Here is a 13413-nt window from a genome sequence, read left to right as displayed (position 1 = left end):
CCCTACATTTTCACTACCCCCCCACTTCTATCCGCAGTACAAATTGAAATAAAAACCCTCAATGCCAACCCTACATTTTCACTACCCACCCACTCCTATCCGCAGTACAAATTGAAATAAAAACCCTCAATGCCAACCCTACATTTTCACTACCCACCCACTCCTATCCGCAGTACAAATTGAAATAAAAACCCTCAATGCCACCCTACATTTTCACTACCCACCCACTCCTATCCGCAGTACTAATTGGTATAAAAACCCTCAATGCCAACCCTACATTTTCACTACCCCCCCACTTCTATCCGCAGTACAAATTGAAATAAAAACCCTCAATGCCAACCCTACATTTTCACTACCCACCCACTCCTATCCGCAGTACAAATTGAAATAAAAACCCTCAATGCCCACCCTACATTTTCACTACCCACCCACTCCTATCCGCAGTACTAATTGGTATAAAAACCCTCAATGCCAACCCTACATTTTCACTACCCCCCCACTTCTATCCGCAGTACAAATTGAAATAAAAACCCTCAATGCCAACCCTACATTTTCACTACCCCCCCACTTCTATCCGCAGTACAAATTGAAATAAAAACCCTCAATGCCAACCCTACATTTTCACTACCCACCCACTCCTATCCGCAGTACAAATTGAAATAAAAACCCTCAATGCCACCCTACATTTTCACTACCCACCCACTCCTATCCGCAGTACTAATTGGTATAAAAACCCTCAATGCCAACCCTACATTTTCACTACCCCCCCACTTCTATCCGCAGTACAAATTGAAATAAAAACCCTCAATGCCAACCCTACATTTTCACTACCCACCCACTCCTATCCGCAGTACAAATTGAAATAAAAACCCTCAATGCCACCCTACATTTTCACTACCCACCCACTCCTATCCGCAGTACTAATTGGTATAAAAACCCTCAATGCCAACCCTACATTTTCACTACCCCCCCACTTCTATCCGCAGTACAAATTGAAATAAAAACCCTCAATGCCAACCCTACATTTTCACTACCCCCCCACTTCTATCCGCAGTACAAATTGAAATAAAAACCCTCAATGCCAACCCTACATTTTCACTACCCACCCACTCCTATCCGCAGTACAAATTGAAATAAAAACCCTCAATGCCAACCCTACATTTTCACTACCCACCCACTCCTATCCGCAGTACTAATTGGTATAAAAACCCTCAATGCCAACCCTACATTTTCACTACCCCCCCACTTCTATCCGCAGTACAAATTGAAATAAAAACCCTCAATGCCAACCCTACATTTTCACTACCCACCCACTCCTATCCGCAGTTCAAATTGAAATAAAAACCCTCAATGCCCACCCTACATTTTCACTACCCACCCACTCCTATCCGCAGTACTAATTGGTATAAAAACCCTCAATGCCAACCCTACATTTTCACTACCCCCCCACTTCTATCCGCAGTACAAATTGAAATAAAAACCCTCAATGCCAACCCTACATTTTCACTACCCCCCCACTTCTATCCGCAGTACAAATTGAAATAAAAACCCTCAATGCCAACCCTACATTTTCACTACCCACCCACTCCTATCCGCAGTACAAATTGAAATAAAAACCCTCAATGCCACCCTACATTTTCACTACCCACCCACTCCTATCCGCAGTACTAATTGGTATAAAAACCCTCAATGCCAACCCTACATTTTCACTACCCCCCCACTTCTATCCGCAGTACAAATTGAAATAAAAACCCTCAATGCCAACCCTACATTTTCACTACCCACCCACTCCTATCCGCAGTACAAATTGAAATAAAAACCCTCAATGCCACCCTACATTTTCACTACCCACCCACTCCTATCCGCAGTACTAATTGGTATAAAAACCCTCAATGCCAACCCTACATTTTCACTACCCCCCCACTTCTATCCGCAGTACAAATTGAAATAAAAACCCTCAATGCCAACCCTACATTTTCACTACCCCCCCACTTCTATCCGCAGTACAAATTGAAATTAAAACCCTCAATGCCAACCCTACATTTTCACTACCCACCCACTCCTATCCGCAGTACAAATTGAAATAAAAACCCTCAATGCCAACCCTACATTTTCACTACCCACCCACTCCTATCCGCAGTACTAATTGGTATAAAAACCCTCAATGCCAACCCTACATTTTCACTACCCCCCCACTTCTATCCGCAGTACAAATTGAAATAAAAACCCTCAATGCCAACCCTACATTTTCACTACCCCCCCACTTCTATCCGCAGTACAAATTGAAATAAAAACCCTCAATGCCAACCCTACATTTTCACTACCCACCCACTCCTATCCGCAGTACAAATTGAAATAAAAACCCTCAATGCCACCCTACATTTTCACTACCCACCCACTCCTATCCGCAGTACTAATTGGTATAAAAACCCTCAATGCCAACCCTACATTTTCACTACCCCCCCATTTCTATCCGCAGTACAAATTGAAATAAAAACCCTCAATGCCAACCCTACATTTTCACTACCCACCCACTCCTATCCGCAGTACAAATTGAAATAAAAACCCTCAATGCCACCCTACATTTTCACTACCCACCCACTCCTATCCGCAGTACTAATTGGTATAAAAACCCTCAATGCCAACCCTACATTTTCACTACCCCCCCACTTCTATCCGCAGTACAAATTGAAATAAAAACCCTCAATGCCAACCCTACATTTTCACTACCCCCCCACTTCTATCCGCAGTACAAATTGAAATAAAAACCCTCAATGCCAACCCTACATTTTCACTACCCACCCACTCCTATCCGCAGTACAAATTGAAATAAAAACCCTCAATGCCAACCCTACATTTTCACTACCCACCCACTCCTATCCGCAGTACTAATTGGTATAAAAACCCTCAATGCCAACCCTACATTTTCACTACCCCCCCACTTCTATCCGCAGTACAAATTGAAATAAAAACCCTCAATGCCAACCCTACATTTTCACTACCCCCCCACTTCTATCCGCAGTACAAATTGAAATAAAAACCCTCAATGCCAACCCTACATTTTCACTACCCCCCCACTTCTATCCGCAGTACAAATTGAAATAAAACCCCTCAATGCCAACCCTACATTTTCACTACCCCCCCACTTCTATCCGCAGTACAAATTGAAATAAAAACCCTCAATGCCAACCCTACATTTTCACTACCCCCCCACTTCTATCCGCAGTACAAATTGAAATAAAAACCCTCAATGCCAACCCTACATTTTCACTACCCACCCACTCCTATCCGCAGTACAAATTGAAATAAAAACCCTCAATGCCACCCTACATTTTCACTACCCACCCACTCCTATCCGCAGTACTAATTGGTATAAAAACCCTCAATGCCAACCCTACATTTTCACTACCCCCCCACTTCTATCCGCAGTACAAATTGAAATAAAAACCCTCAATGCCAACCCTACATTTTCACTACCCACCCACTCCTATCCGCAGTACAAATTGAAATAAAAACCCTCAATGCCACCCTACATTTTCACTACCCACCCACTAATATCCGCAGTACTAATTGGTATAAAAACCCTCAATGCCAACCCTACATTTTCACTACCCCCCCACTTCTATCCGCAGTACAAATTGAAATAAAAACCCTCAATGCCAACCCTACATTTTCACTACCCACCCACTCCTATCCGCAGTACAAATTGAAATAAAAACCCTCAATGCCACCCTACATTTTCACTACCCACCCACTCCTATCCGCAGTACTAATTGGTATAAAAACCCTCAATGCCAACCCTACATTTTCACTACCCCCCCACTTCTATCCGCAGTACAAATTGAAATAAAAACCCTCAATGCCAACCCTACATTTTCACTACCCACCCACTCCTATCCGCAGTACAAATTGAAATAAAAACCCTCAATGCCACCCTACATTTTCACTACCCACCCACTCCTATCCGCAGTACTAATTGGTATAAAAACCCTCAATGCCAACCCTACATTTTCACTACCCCCCCACTTCTATCCGCAGTACAAATTGAAATAAAAACCCTCAATGCCAACCCTACATTTTCACTACCCACCCACTCCTATCCGCAGTACAAATTGAAATAAAAACCCTCAATGCCACCCTACATTTTCACTACCCACCCACTCCTATCCGCAGTACTAATTGGTATAAAAACCCTCAATGCCAACCCTACATTTTCACTACCCCCCCACTTCTATCCGCAGTACAAATTGAAATAAAAACCCTCAATGCCCACCCTACATTTTCACTACCCACCCACTTCTATCCGCAGTACTAATTGGTATAAAAACCGGTAATGCCCACCCTACATTTTCACTACCCACCCACTCCTATCCGCAGTACTAATTGGTATAAAAACCCTCAATGCCAACCCTACATTTTCACTACCCCCCCACTTCTATCCGCAGTACAAATTGAAATAAAAACCCTCAATGCCCACCCTACATTTTCACTACCCACCCACTTCTATCCGCAGTACTAATTGGTATAAAAACCGGTAATGCCCACCCTACATTTTCACTACCCACCCACTCCTATCCGCAGTACTAATTGGTATAAAAACCCGTAATGCCCACCCTACATTTTCACTACCCACCCACTTCTATCCGCAGTACAAATTGAAATAAAAACCCTCAATGCCCACCCTACATTTTCACTACCCACCCACTCCTATCCGCAGTACTAATTGGTATAAAATCCCGCAATGCCCACCCTACATTTCCCTACCCACCCACAAATGGATGTTGATTATATTCCTTCTCAAGGCAGTTGAAGTGGTTTACCTTCTAGGTTTATCCAAAATATATTGAAATGAAATCCATCTTTCCTACGCAAAATAAATAATAATGTATTTATAATTGGATTTTTTGCAAAAGCGACCTCTGCATAAAATATAAATTTTAAATGACGTTCCGGTAAACATCGTGGAAAACTTGTTTAATGTACTAAACATACGCGTAAACAAACAAAATGTGTACCTAAAGTCAGATTGGTTATAAATAATAATTGAATCTGTTAGGAAACATTCAAAATTCATATTTAATAAAAGTAGAAGGTTCAACAACACTCGATTCGTAACAAAAGATTTGAAATTCACCGAGTTAAATCTAACTTTAATTAAAAACAATACATAATTATTATAAATATTAATTGACTTATTATATTATTGTTATTTGTATAGTAACGGCAAAGAAAACACTCAAAACAAAACTCAAATAAACGCCTCAAATCTTATTAAATAAAACTAGTTTTTAATAGAAATTTTAATTATGTATAAATATAAACTTGTTTTTAATGTATTATAAATATGCACGTAGAACTGCAGACTAGACTAAGTAAGCGTAAACTCTAGTTTAAGAAGTTGAAAGAAAATTCGGTATAAGGTATTTTAAAGGAAGCCGAAGTTCGCGAAACAATAGGTCCTCAAGTTTCCGTTGTCTTTTAGTTTTTAGGTTCGATTCGGGTAAAAAAAAGAATGTAAAAAATTATTTTTTTGTTCCAAGTGGTCCATACCTCGTGTAAAAAAGTCTTAATAATTCTACTTCTAATGAAGATTCTTCAAAAAAACTTTCATAAAATTTACTTCGAAGTTCTCCTTATATATAACTTCAAAGGATTAGATTGATTCAAGTTCTTTGAAATTCGCAAAGGGTTCAGTTTGATTGCCCTCGAGGCATAGAAAAGTGGCGTGCCCAAAAAGTTGCGGAAAAAATTTGGAATATCCGAAAAGTTACAAAACCTTATTGGGGTTGAGTTTATGCATTGGGAGGATGGAAAAAGAAATGAAGAAATCTACTGTCGATTTTTCTAGTGTTTTTAACAAATTTAAAAAAATTCTATCTAGTTGATTTTATTCAGCAGTGTTGTGGGAGGTTGCGATTCAGAAACAAACTAAATTGTAAACAACATTAACAAATTAATTAAATTAGTTTCATTTTTAAGTAGTGGGAAGAAATTTAAACTAATCTAGAAAGTGAAATAGCTTTGGAAGGAAAGTAAACTTTAATTGAGATTAAAGTCGGTAATTCCGCCGATAGAAAGATAACTTAAGACTAACAAACAAATCAGTTTGAAAAAAGGAAATAAATAGTTTTTATAATTTCAATTAAAGTTTAAATTTCCTTACAACGTTGTTTATTTAATTTTTTGGAATAGTTCCAAGTTCTTTTTGAGAGTTCGATAGCATTTCTTAACTGAAATTACATTACGACTAAGCGAGGTTGAAGATTCTAATTTATGTAGTTTTAGAACTGGGTTTTTAAACGTACACTGTTACTTAATATCATATGTAACATGATTACACATAAGTATGCCACTATCTCTATTTCTTTACTAACGGTTTTTTCACAGATATTGCGTCATCCGTACCCTACGTAATATTTGACGTCATATTTGACGTCATATTTGACGTCATATTTGATGTCATATTTGACGTCATCGAATCTCAAATGCCGATAATGCCGTCACACAATAAGTTCTACGTCTGATAAACCGACGGCCATTATTTTAGTAAACAAATCGATTTGAACAACCAAGGCTTGGTGTCAAGTGCTGTTAATGCAATTAATTTTCATATTAATGAAGTTTTCGGAGACTCAGGTTCGAAAATAAATTTGCATTGTCAAATAAAAGAAGCAGGTTTATTGGAAAAAATAGTTGAAATTCAGTTGAGCTTTTCTGGGGCATCTACAAGGTTGGAGTCTTTGCAGTTTCTTTTGAGCCTAGGCCTAACTCTTCTAGGCTTGATATGGGTTTTAATAACGCTGGTGAAATATCCCACTTCGACGACTTGTTCCATTTTCGGAAAGCGATCACTTATTGGTCATTTTCAACCTTTTATTTTTCTAAACTACTCATTATTTAACTTCATCCGCACAAACCGAGCAAGTTTATGAATTTCAATAAAGCTACATTGGAATGACTAAAATTAAAACACCAAAAATTCCTTCTCAATTTAGAGGATTTCCATTGGCTTAAATAGTGTGACTCCTAAAATTTCAATAATTAATAAAAAGGTTAAAAACGAACGTAGTCTACCTTTTTACTGGTTCGTGGTGAAACAAACCGTTAGTGAAGATTTTTTTATGGAATAAAGGTACAGTGGCATACTTATAAGTAATTTCGTAACATATGTTAATATTGATAAATTATTTATGTATGCCCAGGAAAGATTTAATTAATTTGAATTAGTATTGTTAATTTTCCGGAAAAATTTCCGCAAATCGGAAAAATAAAAAATTTAAAAATAAATTACTTTTTAAGGGTTTTTAATGTTTTTAACTTTTTATCGATTTAAAATGTCTAGTATCAGTAAACATACTACAAAACATTAATAGTGTTACATTGTTAATCAGTTTAAACTAGTCTAGAGGTTTATTTTTACTTTCAGATTCGAAAACATGAGGGGAAAATGCCGCTTTATTTAAATTTGTAAATAATATATTAGACTAATCATGGAATGAAAACTTTTTTATATTTTCGGAAAAATATGGAAAATTTTCCGACTTACAACACTAATTTGAGTTAATTTTTATAAGAGATACTCTGCGCAATTATAATTAAATACACTGATACTAGAACTTATTTCTTATCATTTAACTTTCCATAATTAATGTCATAGAAATTTAATTTTGAAACGGACCTAGTTACCCCATACCCTAAAAAATGCGCGAAGCGGTAAGGGTGGGGCCTTAAGGTAGACGCCGTAAATGTAGCTTTCCCGCGGATATTCTTATTTAACCTGACTACAAATGAATCATCCAATTTCACGCCCTCGTGGAGAATGACTAAAGCTACGACATAAGCGTCGCGTAGCGGGCGAAAAGAGAGATGCCGCTACAAAAGGCGGCAAGTTAGGCTTTCGGATTATGCAAAAATCTATCGGTATTGATCAGGAAAAAGGCGTGAGCCGCAAAATTCGACTTTAGGCGAAGCTTCTTCTAAGAACGACGTGAGAAATAATTACGGGGACTTTTCTACCCCTTTACGGCGACGGGGGCAGGAGGTACATTCCCCTTTAACAAGGTGCCAGTGAATTCCTTCGGGGGAGAGCGTAACCCCAATGTCTTTTTTTCTACTTTAGCCTACAAAACCTTATTGCGCCTTATTCGCTTTGGGGGGGTTTGTGGGGACGTTAAAATAAACGGGGGTACTAGACCCCACGAGATAGTTTGCAGGGGGAAGATGGGATTTTGTCTCGCTACCCTCAAAAATTGATCCGTGAGAGATAATAGTATTAAGTTTTACTTCTCTTTCTTGGACGATTTTTAACAATTACTAGACATTGAGGTGGCGGATGGTGGAAGGGGTACAAACTGCTCAGTATCGTGTTTTAGCGTAAGCGTACTTACTTAAACCCTGGGAATTTAGAGGAGATTTAAGCCAATGACTAATGAGAAAGGCTCTGACGTTATAAATTTTCATTTTTAGGTTTATGCAAAAGAGGTCGAATAGCGTAGCGGATATTTAAATATTATTTTATAGCGAGGTTTAAAAATGAAATGTAATTCATAAAACCATTCTAGCATAAGTAAAAAAGGCCATAAGTATGACGCTTTGATTGTGTATTACGAAATATTGCCGAGTTGAACTTACCCGAGGTGTTTATTGCCGATTTTGTTCAAAGTCGGGCGTAATGTAGACCTATATGAGATATGCATTTTTTTTTAAAAAGGAGACGTTGCACTACCCAATCGATTTGCTATGGCAACCGAAAATGTATTTGACCACTTAAAACAAAAAATCTCCATTTAAAAAAGCATGGGATTTTCTCGATTCACATTTTTTTTTGAAAATCACGAAATGGGTAATTAAAATTTGAAATTTTCAAAATCGAGAAAATCCCATGCTTTTTAAAATGGATATGTTTTGTTTTAAGTGGTCAGAAACATTTTTGGTTGCCATGGCAAATCGAATCGGTTGTGCAACGTCTCCTTTTGGGAAATTTCATATCTCATATAGGTCTACATTACGCCCGACAATGAACAAAATCGGCAATAAACACTTCGGGTACTTCCCTTGTCAGTGGAATATTATAGCGCTTGGTAGTAGCATATATACGCATGTTCCGGGATTTCGGAGTAGGGTAAGAAGAGTAACGCTATGACGTCACTTTACTCCGATTCTGTGGTGGAGAATAGTTTGAGTCTGAGTAAAAAGGTTTTTCCAAAATGACTGCCTGTGGAATTTTTAGCAAATAAATTTTGGCTAGCTGACGACAAAATCCGATTGACTCCTGTACACTTCCTTTTCAGAAGGAGTAAAAAGAGTAGCTTTAACACTCCGAAACAAGCGAATAATTTAAGAGGTAGAGTAATTATCATCCAAGAAACAGGTGAATATAACTTTTTAGGGTAAAAAGAGTACACTTTTAGTCCGAGAACAGGCGAAAAGAAACTTGAATATTTATTTAAACTACCGTTCACCCCATAGTTAGATAAATCATTTATAATTTATTTCAAGAGTGATGTCGTCAGAAAGATTATAAAACCTTTGGCATCTCCTTTACCTTACCAAGATACCACCGCTCGCACATAAATCACCAAGGTGACTGATATATCGCAGTAACTAATTTAAGAATAACGAACTCAATATAAACTGAGATTGCGTTATATTCCTTGGCACTTACCCTTTAGATAAATAAACAGAATCAAGTGCGGGAGGGGGGGGGGGGAACATATTTGTTCTTCTTAAAATTCATTGCACCCCCTCACCGTGATCCTCTCCCGCCCATAGATCATTTATCACGGCGAGAACGGGGTTGACACTTAAAATTTCCCGCGATGAAAAGAATAAAAAATAATTTAAAAGAAAAAAACAATTTATCGTTAGTAAAAGTAGTGATCAAATTTATTTCACGAAGAACACACAACGCGGGAAAGATCGAGAGAAAACAAGGAACCAAGAGGGACGTCCTCGATATTAATAACTTTTTTCTCCGCTAGGGAATGCCAGCGCCCTCTTTCGTAAGTTTTTTTTCTTATTCTTTAAAGTTGACAATCTCCTTCAAACAACGAAAAGACTCAAAAATCATAAATCAAAAAAACCTAGCTCGCGATACGATACGTATATCGTAACCACGCGAAGGCGGAGGAATTTCCTTCAACGAAGGACGCGCCTCTAGCGGCGGAATAACGCGTTAGCCACGTTTAGGACACGAGCTCGTCCACCGTATCTCTCTCCGCTGAATAGGCCTGCGCAGCCATCTCTCCGATTTAGATGGCACTGGTTGAAAGAAGAGCAATACGGTGGATAAACTTGACGAGTTTCGTATCTAAGATTCGGCTGCGTTTAGAACAAAGAAAATATGAAGCAGGATGCGCGCGCGCGCCTGCAAAGACAGGCCGAAATATAGATTTGGAAAATAAAAAAGTGACAAGCTCATCTTTCACATTCGAGTTCCGGAAATTGCAACCGTCACGGATAAATTTTTAACCCTACTTTCTATAACGTTTCTCGAGTACTTTGAAAGAAAAAGTTCCAAGTTTTTTTTCTTAAGACAATATTTGTGGGAAAAACGTTTTTTTTTCTCGAAAGATGGCGCTAAAATAGCTTGTTGATAAACAATTCCGGAAGTCGGGGACGCGCGTACTAAGATGGATTGGGCCCGTAATCGCCTTCTTTTTCTGTATATCTGAAGTTTCTTTCAGTCGCAGTTTTACCATAGACGAGAAGCTACGGCGGAGATTGTGCCTACGTAGTCTCTCGTAGGAAAAATTTAACTCTAGGCAAAGAATGACTGAAAGAAAGTTGAATTATGTAATCTGGATTTTTCCCTCAAAGAGGCAGATAGCAAAGAGCAGAAATATGTTTATAGGTTTTTAAAGCTGTCAAGTAAAAACGTTAGTTTATTTTTATAAACTAGGTTTTTAAGTATTGAAGATGTGGTTTTTTTTTAAACTTTCGTTCCAGAAAATGTTTTGGCATTCTTTTAAAATGTGGGTTTCTTAAAGTAAGCCACGCGATGTTTTTTTTTGTTAGATTTGTTGGAGTTAAAAGCGACAAATTTTTCAGTTTTACTGTGCAGCGTATTTTAAGAATTTTAGTTGCCAAAAACGTAATTCCACTGTCCCAAGAACCTAACCCATTTAAGTATGTCATTTACGCGCAATTTTGGGGTAGGGTCCAAAATAAATCACGTTTTAGTAAACTATTATCTAAAACAAGTTCTAAGCACCGTGATAATTATTTAGTTGAGTTAAAAGAAATTAACAATTTGCCGCCCTCTTAAGAACTAATTCTTAGATCTTCAGTCAATTTCAAGTTGAAGCCTATCCGAGGTAACATTTTTGCATAGTTAGTCAATAACCGTAGTTTCTTTTCGTATTATAATTTTCTTTGTTCTTTAAAATTAAAATCTTTCAATTATACAAAATCGTCATAATCAAGTTTACTAATTAGAGTAAGTATTTTAATCTGGTTAATTGTCCCAAGAACTTGAAACGAAGTTATTAACGAAATCGTACAGTAACTTCGTACGCTCATCGATTTATGATGCAAACCGCTTTGGTTGGCAAAGTTTTGAAGAACAAGGCTTAGTTTATTTAAAACGATTAGTTTTCATACTTATCCTTTTCAGAGTTTTGCAAAAATAGTCTGTTGAAACGCTAATTTCTAATTAACTATTAAACATTTAATCCCTTGAAATCATAATCAAATATCTAAAATTTATATTTTTCAAAAGTAAAGTACTTTTAATCGATTTAGAAAGTCGCAATAAATTAACCTTTATAATGTACTTCAGCGAAAATCAAAGAGCTTCAACTTTTGAATTCACCGCTTCGAGGCGCCATAAGGGAATTAAATATCCACGTAAATTATGTACGAACTTATCCGCTTTGAAGAATCCGCCTGAACGAAAGAGTAATAGTATTGTCAAATTAAATCATAATCCCCAATAAATAAAATCCTATTTACAAAAGTTACAAAATCGAATTTCCCCAAACCGCTGAAAATCGAGAAAATCACTACAAACAAGATTTTCTTTGAATTTGGGGGAGCTTTCATCTTTTAATTGTAGTTTGGAAACCCGTTTGAGCTAGTTAAAAGTTTCCGGCTTCGAATCCGGATCGAGGCAAGTCGTTTCAAGTAGTTCGTACGTCCCAAACAGCAGGCAACCACGAGTGTGACGAGACCCCGACTTTGTAAAAAGAAGAGCGAGGTGGGGTAAGGGGAGAACGTGAAGGGAATAGCCCCTTCACGACGGTTTCCCGGTGAAGCCTAATGAGCGCCCTCTACGCCTTGGTCCGTGAACTGAAAGCGCGCGCGTACGCCAGGTTGATTGCGGGCGCTCGAACTGCCACGGACGCGTATAATTTTGAGGATTAATCCCCATTTTGGTAAAAGGAGATATTGGCCCCACTTCACTCGCCTCCTCTTTTTGGCAACCGACGTTCTCCGCGAACGAACCAGCGCCATCTACGCGATGGAAGTTACAGAGGACACTTTTTGGCGAAAAACCGGCAGGGGGCGCCACGAGGCTACGACTCGAAAAGGGTTTCGTCGATCGGAGGGTTTCTTCGCGAGCCATAAAAGAATGGGCGAACCAGACGCTAAGCCTCGGTCTAAGCCTTGGTAAAAACCGCGCACGCGATGAACTTTTTTTTCATCCAGTTTCGAGCTGGAAAGGTAGGGGCAGCTTCCCCGTTTCCCCACTTCAAAGGAAGATCGGCAGAGTGGGGCATTGTGGGGATTGGGGAGCCCGGCTTGTACAGCGCGTCTAGTTTTAATTAGACCATCGGAGGGTTTTACAAACTCCGCTAACTTCGTGCGTACGGTGAGAGCTAGGTCTGCTTAAAAAGCAAGTCACGCGTGTCCCGAGATAACGCCTGGATGGAACTATAGTGTAATACGGGGAGCTTTGCAAATTCTCGCGCACTTTCGAACTCGAGATCCCGCGACTCTAATTTCAAGGCGATATTACAAACTCGCCCTGATACTACATCAGCCCTGAACCGTAAATCTATATACTTTTTTTCTTCTAACAGGTTGATATAGGTTTTTCTTATTTGGATTTCTGACTACAATATACCGAATTGCGTACGGTATTCAAATCGATATTTAATTTTGTGGCTTGGCTTTCGCAGCACTAGAGCCGGATTTATCATAGATTATAAAAAATAATCAGCGAGGCTAATACCCAAGGAACCACCTTATAGGCCCAAGCCAACCGACTTTTAATGCCTTTAAATCAGGTAGCCGGGTTAGAATATGTTGGTAAGCCCTTCATGCCACGTGAGCCAACAGCTCACTAACGGAACATGACAGTGCTAAGGTCTTACGAAGAAGACGAGGAAAATATTTACCACATTCTTCACGATAATTTCAGAAAAAAAAGTGACTAGGGCCTACGAACACAATCGGGTCCTGTTCAATGCA

The 13413-nt window shown here is 38.7% G+C and overlaps 1 protein-coding gene across 1 annotated transcript in view; it reads right to left on the bottom strand.

Annotated features, from left to right (window-relative positions):
• The window catches only part of LOC149943652 (teneurin-m-like), a 71393-nt gene that overhangs the window by 53354 nt on the left and 4626 nt on the right, over positions 1–13413 (bottom strand). The window lies entirely within an intron of this gene.

The sequence above is a fragment of the Leiobunum rupestre genome, chromosome 5, assembly GCF_980474605.1.
Source record: "Leiobunum rupestre chromosome 5, qqLeiRupe1.1.hap1, whole genome shotgun sequence".
In the NCBI taxonomy this organism is placed as follows: Eukaryota; Metazoa; Arthropoda; class Arachnida; order Opiliones; family Sclerosomatidae; genus Leiobunum; species Leiobunum rupestre.
This window is presented reverse-complemented; position numbering and strand designations above follow the sequence as displayed.